This window comes from Hibiscus syriacus, unplaced genomic scaffold (assembly GCF_006381635.1).
Source record: "Hibiscus syriacus cultivar Baekdansim isolate YM2019G1 unplaced genomic scaffold, ASM638163v2 tig00110384_pilon, whole genome shotgun sequence".
Lineage (NCBI taxonomy): Eukaryota > Viridiplantae > Streptophyta > Magnoliopsida > Malvales > Malvaceae > Hibiscus > Hibiscus syriacus.
The window spans coordinates 2,074,514-2,087,595 of NW_024062715.1; positions in this window are offsets into that span (position 1 = coordinate 2,074,514).

Genomic DNA, 13,082 nt, shown 5'->3' on the forward strand with positions numbered 1-13,082 from the left:
TAGAGCAGTATCACCTTGTTCATTTCTTAGCTTCGGATGTACGAACTTTAGAAACACTGTTAATTTTATGGGCGTTGTTCATTGTAATGCTTACATCAATCGAAACAAATTTATTTGTAAGACAATGATTCATCACAACATCTTTACGATTTTACATTACTATTTTACATTACAACAAAGTTAATGTAAATGAAGCTCGGTGCTCGATGTCAGGGATTGCAACATGTGGTGAGGTTATCCGAGATAGTTCTAGAGCATGGTGATTTGGGTACGTGAAGAAGATAGGTGAGCGTACAGTACTTGAAGGATAACTATAGAGTTTGTATGAGGGTATCAACTGTGCATATGAAATTTAAGGTGAACGTACGTGACGAAGATAGTTTGAATGGGAAAATATCACGATAGTTTTAATATATAGTTAAAAAAATATGTTATCAATTTTATTATTATTTTTTAACAAAATTAATAAAAAATTTATCGAAAACATTATTATTCCTATCGATTTTATTATTATTGGACGTTTTACCGATTTTGTTAACATATCTGGTAAAGTACTACCGATTTTATCATTTTTTAACGATTTTATTATTATTAGACACTTTATCAGAAATATTAAAAATATTAATATTTTAAGTATAAATAATAATATTTTAAATAATATTTTTTAAATTTTATTTAAAAATAATAACAAAATTAATCATATATTTCTTTAATCATATATTAAAACTATCGTATTTCTTCCGATTGAATGCATTACGCATGTTGAATAATGTGCGCGTGAGATGCGATACTGCACATTAATAATACTACAACATATTGTGGGGTTGATGGAGCGAGAGTGAGATGTTTCTTCACACGTGTCTAGTGAGGGGTACAAGATATTTTAATATGTGTAAAACAAATATTTCAATTTTTCATAATATTTTTATAAAAAAATCAAACATCTAAATTAAAAAGGGTAAACTACAAAGATAATTATTAATGTTTGAATAAATTTTAATTTTCTTACTAAAATTTTAAAATTAACAAATTTATCACTAATATTATTAATTTATTGATCACTTAACCGTTAACATTATTATTAGAGTGACGGAAAGTTTAATTGACCCGTTAATCGACTGACCTGACGACCGTGTTGCCACGTAAGACTGCCCATTGACTCCCCCATACCAGCGCATTAATTATTGTCGGCTGGAAAGACATCACCGGGGAGTAGGGCTGTAAAAAGCTGACCCAACCTGTAAAACTGACTCGAGTCAAATTGTTTTTGACCTGCACTGTGGTGATCCGAAACCAACTCGAGTCGGAACTGGTGTTGACCTGAACTCGATTTGGACCTGGAAATTGTGGATCCGAACCCGGCCTGCATCCAACCTGAGAACGACCTGAACCCGAATTGAACCGAAAATATGATACCCAAACCCGAACTACATCCGACTGATATGAACTCGAACCCGAGATTGACCTGGTAAATAACTGGTATTACCCGACCTGTTTTCAACCTGACCTGTTTTTAACCTGACCTGTAAATGATCCGACTTGTTAATGACATGATCTGATATTTATCTGACTTATATATTACCATGAAAATCTTATAAATTATCAGTTTTTAACTTATGATGTAATTAAAATATTAATATGATTACTTTTTAAATGTTATAATAAAATATTTATTATGATAATTATATTAATAAATATACCTATTATATAAAATTATTTAATAAAATTAATAAAATTATTTAAATGTAAATTAGATAAAACATTATTAATAATGCAAAGGAAAATTAATATAGTTTAATTTATATAAATTATATAGTTTAATTTATATAAAGAAAAAATAATATTAATAATAAAAAGTATTTATTATGTAATATATATTAATGGTTTACATTAATAATATATATAATTTTGGCAATAAAATAATAATTAATTTGATAATAAATGAATATTAGTATTAAACGTGATTAATTCTCTAAAATATAAATATAAACTATACCGTTTAATTTTTGTACAAAAAATTATCTAACAATTATAACATAAATGAAAAATAATATAAATATAAACTATACCGTTTATATAAACTATATACTTTATTACTTTATATAATTTATGCATAGTGTTTTTATAAATTGCATCGAATTGAAAATTTAAGAAGATATTTACAATTAAACCATGACTAAAATGAAAGAAATTAAAAATCAAATAGAAGTGAAAAAAATGATGATTGTTGGAGGAGCATGAGCCTAGTTAACCAAAAATATATTGTTGGACACTATATTTGGCGCCAACTTCCCAAACTTTTATGTTCCCTCTAAATTTCCCAATTTCCCTCTCCCAATTTCCCTATATTCTCAAAATTTCCTAATTTCCCTCTAATAAATTCCTAAATAAAATCAAATTTTTTCACACAAAAATCTTTCTTTTAAAAAGTTTTATCCCTTTTTTTCTCCCACCACTCACTTTAATATATATATATATATATATAATTAAACATAAGTGACTAAAATAAAAGATTCTAAAATTAACATTAACATTTAATAATTAGCCTACATGTATTACAAATATATGCATTTAATAAAAAAATAAAAAACCCTAAACTACTCCTAACCGCCGATTTTTGTGGTGTATGAGGGAAAAATTTTGACTTTGGTTTTTGAAAGAAGACAAAACACTAAATGTTGACCTAACTTTTTAGGTGGTGTGATGTTACTGGTCCATAGCTAAAGGTACCAACCGATTCCAACCCTTGGATTAAAAGTAGATCCAATGGCCAAGATATTGTCATCTCCAAGAAGACTCCAACCTTCATTAACGTCTTATATATAAATTCTAATTATTTTTAATTTTCCCTTCTTTCTTTAATGTGCATAATTATTAAATGTTAATGTTAATTTTAGAATCTTTTATTTTAGCCACTTATGTTTAATTATATATATATTTATGTATATACTTATATATATTATTCAAAGTGAGTGGTGGGAGAAAACTTTTTAAAAGAAAGATTTTTGGGTGAAAAATTTGGATTTTATTTGGGAATTTAGAGGGAAATTAGAAAATTTTGATAATATAGGGAAATTGGGAATTTAGAGGGAAATTGGGAATTTCGAGGGAAATTGAGAAATTTAGAGGGAATAGAAAATTTGGGAAGTTAGCGCCAAATATGGTGTCCAACAAGATATTTTGAGTTAATTAGGCTCATGCTCCTCCAACAATCATCATTTTTCCACTTGTATTTGATTTTTAATTTCTTTCTGTTGAAAACATTTTTGATATTTCGATATAACAAATTAAGCTAAATGAATTTTAAGATTTCACAAATGATTTTACAAATTCGATTCAATTAACCGAATATCAAATTATTACTCCAAGTTTTTCAAGATCAATTCTAATCCTTACTAAATGTGTAAAATTGTGATTTGTACTTAAACTATTTTTGAAACAATTTTCACAAAGTATTTTGAACCAAAAACAAGCCTTAAATCAATTATTCAAAGGCATGCACCGATGCATCAGTCCATGCATCGATGCATCGATGAATTAATTGAACATCGAATGCATTCCATGCACCGATGCACTCTCCATGCATCGATGCACTCTGAATTTTTTCAAAACATCGAATGCATTTGATGCATCGATGCACAAGCCATGCATCGATGCATCAGGCTATTTCTCAAACATCGAATGCATTTCATGCATCGATGCACACTTGGTGCACCGATGCATCAAGTGTTCCAACGGTCAAAATATTTGAATTTACACGAATGCACCGATGCATACTTGATCATGCATCGATGCATGAGACGCTCCACCTAGAAAAATTAATTGTTTTCACACTTAAACGGCTCTATTATCCCCACTAATTATCACCAACGTTCAGAATTGATTCAAGGGGTATTTAAACAAGTTCTGGAGCCATTGATCAACAACAAGAAACATCAATCAACTAGAATCAAGAGAGAATCAAAGAGAAAGCATCAAACCTCAAGTTTGAGTATTTCAAGCCTATTTTTCATCCAATATTCATTTGCTTTCAAGAACACTTTTGTACTCAATTGTATTTATCCTTGAGTGTTCTTTTCTTTGTTCTAGAATTGTGCAAACATCTTACCTTGTGAGGTTTTCTTGTAAGTTTGCAAATTTGTAATCTTCTCTTTGGGAAAAAGAGTGTTCTCAAGAGTTGGGGTATACTCTTGAGGGATTTGTAAGGTTATCTCTTTGGCCTCAAAAGAAAGAACAAATTAGTGAATTTGTTGGAAAATCCTTAGTGTAGATAGCTAAGGTAGTGGATGTAGACTTGTTTGAGAAAGTCGAACCACTGTAAATCGTTGTGCAATTACTTTAAATTTTCTGCAAAAGCTTCCACGAAATTTTTAATTGCCAATTCACCCCCCTCTTGGCCGATTCCGTAGATCGATTAACTCAACAATTGGTATCAGAGCCTCACTCATTTGAAGGTTTAATCGCCTCTTGAGTCGATTCGGGAAGAGTTACATCGATTACCAAGTCATCAATGGCCTCCACTTCAAATTACGACTCCGGTCTTGATTCGATGCCCGTCAACAAGCCTCCTTTCTTAAATGGAGCTAATTACGCCTATTGGAAGAATAGAATGATGTACTTCATTCAAGCAAGTGACATGGGAGCATGGAATGCCGTAGAAGAAGGATACATCAAGCCTATCACTCATCCAAGGTTGTGGAGTGAAGGAGAGACAAGAATGTTCCAGCTCAACTCCAAAGCCATCCATATTATTTTTTGTGCTCTTGGACCAGATCAATACGGAAGAGTTTCATCGTGTACAACCGCCAAAGAAATATGGGACAAGCTTCAAGTCACACATGAAGGTACATATGAGGTAAAGAAATCAAAAATTAGTATTCTAACGCATAACTATGAAAATTTCAGGATGAAACCAAATGAAGACATCAAAGCTATGACGGATAGATTTTCAACGATTGTCAATGGTCTCAAATCATATGGAGAGATCATCTCAAATGAAAAACTTGTGAGGAAGTTAGTCTACTCCCTCCCAAAATCATGGCAATCAAAGAAGACGGTAATCATCGAGTCTAAGGACCTATCGTCCTTAACTCTTGAAGAACTTATCGGTTCACTCCTCACTCATGAGATGATGCTCGAAGATGAGGTGGACCTTGATAAAGTTGAAGAGACACCAAAGGAAAAGGAGAAGAAGAAAAATATTGGAGTTGCTCTCAAATCCACAAAAGATGAGAGTGATTCTAATAATGATGATGATGACGAGAAAATGGCATTGTTTGCCAAACGGTTCAGAAAAATGATGAGACCTTACCAAGGAAGAAAATTCAAACGAAACGAAGGCCTCAAAAATGAACCAAAAGAGAAGGACCCAATCATTTGCTATGAATGCAAAAAGCCGGGGCATGTCAAATATGATTGCCCACAATTGAAGAAAAAGGGTCAATCAAAGAATAAGCACAAGGCTCATGTGGCTACATGGAGCGATGAAGAAGGTTCCGATGAAGAGGAACAAGAAGTAGCAAACTTGTGCTTGATGGCATTCGGGAAGATTCTAAGGTAACCTCTAACTCATCCGATTTGATGATTTATCTTATGATGAGTTATTTGAGGAGTACAATGGGTTGGCTTCAGATTATGAGAAATTGTTTTTAAAATATAAAAATGATGTTTCAAAATTGAAAAATGAAAACAAACTCATATCCAAAACCAACAACGATCTTGAAAGTAAAATCAAAGACTTGCAAATCAAACTAGAAGAGTTTGAAAAGAAAATTTAGATTTGCAAAATTACTTTCAAAGATCAATGATGATCATCAAAAGAAAATTGATGATCTTAAAACTTCTTTTGATAAAGTTGGAACAAACATTTTGAAAAAGGTGGAAATTCAAAATCCAACTTTGTTAGAAAAAGTTTTAGAAACTACAATCATAGAGGTCCCCAAAGAACCTCTAATGGAAAAATCATTAGAAGTATGTGGGTTCCTAAAGAACTCATTACTACTAAAGATAAAATATCCTACACAAATGGATACCTAAGGGGACTAGGATTTTGGAAACTAATGAATATGGACCCAAAAGAATTGGGTACCAAAAATCAAAAATTAATCTATGTTTGTAGGGAAAGGAGCATTGCTACAAGGCACGGGAAACAAATTCAAACTCATGGTACCTTGATAGTGGATGCTCAAGACATATGACCGGAGACAAAAGCCGGTTCATTGAGCTTAACGCCAAAAATGGAGGAGAAGTGACTTTTGGAGACAATTCAAAAGGTCACATTGAAGGTATTGGTACAATAGGTAATACCTCTTCCATACAAATTAAGAATGTTTTATATGTGAATGGATTAAAGCATAATCTATTGAGTATTAGTTAATTATGCGATAAAGGATTCAATGTCTTATTTGAAATTAATGGTTGTAAAGTCATTGACATTGCATCTAATCGGATTATGCTTGTTGGTCATAGAATAGGAAACATTTACATGGTGCATTTAGATTCTATTGATATGACTAATTTATGCCTAGTTGCTAAGGATGAGCATGATAGTGGTTATGGCATAGGAGACTAGGTCATGCTAGTATGAGTGTTTTGCAACGGTTAATTCAAGGAGACTTAGTAAGAGGGTTGCCTAAGCTTAAATTTGATAATGATAAAATCTGTGATGCTTGTGCTAAAGGAAAACAAAAACGAGTTTCTTTTAAATCTATTAATGATGTATCAACTAGTAGAGTATTACAATTGATCCATTTAGATCTTTTTGGGCCAACTAGAACTACTAGCTTGGGAGGAAAACAATATGCATTTGTCTTGGTAGATGACTATTCTAGATACACTTGGGTTCTATTCTTAAGTACTAAAGATGAAGCATTAGAAAATTTCATCACATTTTCAAAAATAATCCAAATGAAAAAGGTTACTCTATCACTAGTGTTAGAAGTGATCATGGAACTGAATTTGAAAATCTTGGATTTATTGAGTTTTGTAATTCTAATGGTATTAGCCATAATTTTTCAGCACCTAGAACCCCTCAACAAAATGGAGTTGTTGAGAGGAAAAATCGAACTTTAGAAGAAATGGCTAGAACCATGCTTTGTGAAAATAATTTGCCAAAATATTTTTGGGCGGAAGCCACAAATACCGCTTGTTATGTTGTAAATCGAGTAATGATTAGGCCAATTTTAAATAAAACTCCATATGAAATTCTCAAAAATAAAAAGCCTAACATTAGTTATTTTCATCCTTTTGGATGTAAATGTTTTGTTTTAAACAACGGTAAAAAAAATCTTGGCAAATTTGATGCTAAAAGTGATGAAGGAATTTTTCTGGGTTATTCCTTAAATTCTAAAGCTTATCGTGTATTTAATAAAAGAACTTTAGTTGTAGAAGAGTCTATACATGTTGTTTTCGATGATAATCCCCTTCCAAGGAAGGATTCTTCTGTTAATGATGATGTAGGTATTGTACAAGCAAATGACGTTAGACATGACGTTTGAGAATCATCATTAAAGGAAGAAACAAAAGATGAGGAAACTCATGATCCCCTCGAGAATCCAACCATTGAAGAAAGGGAAGTATCTTTTCCAAGAGAGTACAACTATGTCAAGGATGGTGAAATTATAGGTGATCCATCAAAAGGGTAACTACTCGATCTTCTCTTAGAAATATCTGTAATTATGTTGCATTTATTTCATGCATAGAGCCTAAGAACATCAAAGAAGCATTAAAAGATGAACATTGGATTATGGCTATGCAAGAAGAATTAAATCAATTGAGAGAAGTAAAGTATGGACATTAGTTGAAAGGCCTAGTAATAAATCTACTATAGGTACTAGATGGGTTTTTAGAAATAAACTTGATGAAAGTGGTAATATAGTGAGGAACAAGGCTAGACTTGTTGCTCAAGGCTATACTCAAGAAGAAGGCATAGACTATGATGAAACATACGCTCCTGTAGCTAGGATGGAAGCAATTAGAATGTTATTGGCATTTGCATGTTTCAATGAATTTAAATTATATCAATGGATGTTAAAAGTGCATTTTTAAATGGTTTTATAAAAAGAAGTGTACGTGGAACAACCTCCAGGTTTGAAGATTCAAATTTTCCGGATCATGTTTTAAAATTGACAAAAGCTCTTTATGGTTTAAAACAAGCTCCTAGAGCTTGGTATGAAAGATTGTCAAATTTTTTAATTGAAAAAGTTTTTTAAAGGAAATGTTGACACTACATTGTTTTTAAAGAGAAAAGGTAAAGATTTATTAGTAGTTCAAATTTATGTTGATGATATAATATTTGGTTCTACTAATGATGTTCTTTGCCAAGAATTTTCTAAGCTAATGCAAAGTGAGTTTGAGATGAGCATGATGGGGGAGCTCTCATTTTTCTTGGGACTCCAAATCAAGCAAAGAAAAGATGGCATCTTCATTAATCAAGCTAAGTACGTCAAACATATGCTCAAGAAGTTTGGACTGGAAAATGGGAAACCTCATAACACTCCAATGAGCTCTTCAACAAAGCTTGACTTAGATGAAGGAGGTAAATGTGTAGATGTTAAATTATATAGGTCAATGATTGGCTCTTTGCTTTATCTAACTGCAAGTAGACCGGACATTATGTTTAGTGTTTGCTTATGTGCTAGATTTCAATCATGTCCTAAGGAATCACATTTACTAGCTGTTAGAGAATCTTTAGATACCTTAAGGACACTCATAGTTTAGGACTTTGGTATCCTAGAGACTCTAGCTTTAGCTTGCATGCCTTTTCTGATGCGGATTATGGAGGATGCAAATTAGATAGGAAAAGCACCTCCGGTACTTGTCAATTCCTTGGAAATATGTTGATTTCTTGGTTTTCAAAGAAACAAAATTGTGTTGCATTATCTACCACTGAAGCGGAATACATTTCAGCCGGTAGTTGTTTTGCACAAGTTTTATGGATGAAACAACAACTTTTTGATTATGGAATTGAAGTAGGTACCATTCCTATCAAGTGTGACAATATTAGTGCTATTTGTCTCACTAAAAATCCCATCCAACACTCTAGAACTAAGCATATTGAAATAAGACATCACTTCATTAGGGACCATGTCACTAAGGAAGATGTAGTTCTAGAATTTGTTGATACTTTGCACCAATTAGCGGATATTTTTACAAAACCCTTAGATAAAGAAAGATTTTGGACACTTAGAAGAGAATTAGGTTTAACTGACCTATCGTCACTTAGTGTTTAAAATAATTTAGCACTTTTAATAAATACTGAAAAATGCTTATAATAATAAATTGTATTCTTGCTATTAGTTAGGGGGAGTTTATGATTCTTAATAAAAATTAATTTTATGTTCAAATAAAGTTTGAAGATTAATTTGATTGATTGACATAATTAATTTTTGATATATGAGTTGCCATTACCATTAGAGCCAAATTATTTAGCATTTTAAGTGTTTAAAACGGATTTTGACATTTTTGTGCTTCATGCACCGATGCATTTAACAATGCATTGATGCATCTTTGAATATGCATCGATGCATAAGACCATGCACGATGCATCCGTCGGGTTTTAGGTTTAAAATCTTCATCTTCTTCATTTTTCTCAAAACCTAAAACAAAACACGGCCGTTCGTCCCACTCTCACCTCAAATCTCTATTTTTTCTCAAAATCTTCGCTACACTCATTAAATCGCGCAAAACATCTCCTCATTCCCCTCAATCCGAATTTTCAAGGTATTTCACAAAAACTCTATTTCATTAAATTTTTGAACTTAGGACTAGTTTAGATTAGTTCTAGCTTGAAATAATTATCGGGCATTGGCTATATGATGATTCTAAACTAGTTTCTACAACGAATTTCATCAAAAACGCATAATTTTTCAAAATTATTTGGAAATTTCGAATTCAAAAAAAAAATTATTATTATTATTTCGAAAATTATTGATTCAATGTGTGTTTTCATGAAAACTATGCGTATTATGTATTAATTTTAAATAGTTTTCAAACTTTGCCCATTAGATTATGTTAGAGAACCTTGAATTATTGAGGACTCATTTAAGTTTTGGGATTGAATTTTGTGCATACATGTGTTTTAAAATTGCAGGTGATATTCCTTTTCCGATTTTCCTTACCATGACTAATCCTAAACGCCCTAGGACATCCTCTAGTCGGTCTCACCAAAACCGTCCTTCCGTTCCTCAACATCCTCCTCCCGATCCTCCGATGGAGTAGACTTACTTGCCATGCTTTCTTGTTCTTAAAACTTGGATTTGATTTGTGTGGTTTGATTGATACTTTGAACTTGATTAGTTGTTGGATGTTTGTTTGAGGATGCTTGAACTTATATTTGGTTTGACATTTTAACGCTTTCTGTTTATTAATTTTGCATCGTTAGAAATTTATGACCAAATTATGCCATTTCACATTTTATTATATATGTTTATGAAAACTAATGGCTAATCTCTCTTTTGATTGTGATCTTAGCAGCTTATTATTAATAAATCAATTGGCTAATGTTTTTCAAAATTCTTGTTTAAAACGTTTATATAGAGTCTTTTTGATTTAACAAAAAGGGGGAGAAAATTTAAGATGTGCTATAGTAAGGGGGAGTAAGATTTTCAAAATCGATTTCAAAAATTTTCTTAAACAAATCTTAAAACTATTCAAATGTTTTGTTATATCAAAAAGGGGAGATTGTTGAAACATTTTTGATATTTCGATATAACAAATTAAGTTAAATGAATTTTAAGATTTCACAAATGATTTTACAAATTCGATTCAATTACCGAATATCAAATTATTACTCCAAGCTTTTCAAGATCAATTCTAATCCTTACTAAATGTGTAAAATTGTGATTTGTACTTAAACTATTTTTGAAACAATTTTCACAAAGTATTTTGAACCAAAAACAAGCCTTAAATCAATTATTCAAAGGCATGCACCGATGCATCAGTCCATGCATCGATGCATCGATGAATTAATTGAACATCGAATGCATTCCATGCACCGATGCACTCTCCAGCATCGATGCACTCTGATTTTTTCAAAACATCGAATGCATTTGATGCATCGATGCACAAGCCATGCATCGATGCATCAGGCTATTTCTCAAACATCGAATGCATTTCATGCATCGATGCACACTTGGTGCACCGATGCATCAAGTGTTCCAACGGTCAAAATATTTGAATTTTACACGAATGCACCGATGCATACTTGATCATGCATCGATGCATGAGACGCTCCACCTAGAAAAATTAATTGTTTTCACACTTAAACGGCTCTATTATCCCCACTAATTATCACCAACGTTCAGAATTAATTCAAGGGGTATTTAAACAAGTTCTGGAGCCATTGATCAACAACAAGAAACATCAATCAACTAGAATCAAGAGAGAATCAAAGAGAAAGCATCAAACCTCAAGTTTGAGTATTTCAAGCCTATTTTTCATCCAATATTCATTTGCTTTCAAGAACACTTTTGTACTCAATTGTATTTATCCTTGAGTGTTCTTTTCTTTGTTCTAGAATTGTGCAAACATCTTACCTTGTGAGGTTTTCTTGTAAGTTTGCAAATTTGTAATCTTCTCTTTGGGAAAAAGAGTGTTCTCAAGAGTTGGGGTATACTCTTGAGGGATTTTGTAAGGTTATCTCTTTGGCCTCAAAAGGAAGAACAAATTAGTGAATTTGTTGGAAAATCCTTAGTGTGGATAGCTAAGGTAGTGGACGTAGACTTTGTTTGAGAAAGTCGAACCACTGTAAATCGCTGTGCAATTACTTTAAATTTTCTGCAAAAGCTTCCACGAAATTTTTAATTGCCAATTCACCCCCCTCTTGGCCGATTACGTACATCGATTAACTCAACACTTTCATTTTAGTCATGGTTTAATTGTAAATATCTTCTTAAATTTTCAATTCGATGCAATTTATAGAAACACTATGCATAAACTATATAAAGTAATAAGTATATAGTTTATATAAACCTTAAACCCTAAATCATAAACCCTAAAACCATAATAATAAACCATAAACCATAAATACTAAACCCTAAACCCTAAACCCTAATGTATGTATAAACCATGTATAATATATATAAACTATATATATACCTATATATCTATATATAAACTATATAAAGTAAATTACTTATACAGTTTATAGAAACACTATGCATAAACTATATAAAGTAACAAAGTATATAGTTTTACTTTATATAGTTTATAGAAACTCTAAACCCTAAATAGACTAATGCATACATATATACTATATATATAATTATAACATATAACTATATATTATATAGTTTATACATATATAGTTTATATATAGTTTATATATATAATTCACATAAACATAATTTTATATATAGCTTATAATAATTATATAGTTTATAATATAAATATAGTTTATAATTTTATATACATAGTTTATATATATAGTTCACATAAATATAATTTATATATATAGTTTATAATATAAATATAGTTTATATATAATTTTATTATATATATATATATATTATATTTTTTTCAATTTTTTAAATGAATGCAAGTTAGTATATTTTTCACTATTTCTTCACATTTTGCATTTATTTCAATTTAATCCTTTTGTGTTTTTTAATTTATTTCAATTTTAAGTCTTTCACTTTTATATGTATTCAATTTAGTACTTAAATTTATATTTACATATTCCATTGTTAGTTGTTATTTGTTTATATTTTTGTAATTGGCCCATAATTTTTTAAATGTGTTTATAGTCCTTTTTTATATTAATTTAAACATCACATTTTAAATTTATTTCGATTTAGTCCCTTACCTATGTGTGTTGGTTATTTTATATTTTAAGATTTTATTTGTAATTTAATATTTCTTCAATTTTGTCATTAAATTTATATTTTTTACAAAATTATTCCATGAATATTTATTTTTCTCTTAATTTACTCGAAATCATATACAATTACAACTTGCAATTCAACAATCACGAAATATGAAAAAATAATTAATCCAAAAAATAAAAGCGACCCGACCTGAACTCAATTCGTATCCGATAAACATCCTACATGAATTTTATCTGTCAATGATGTGACCCGATCTGA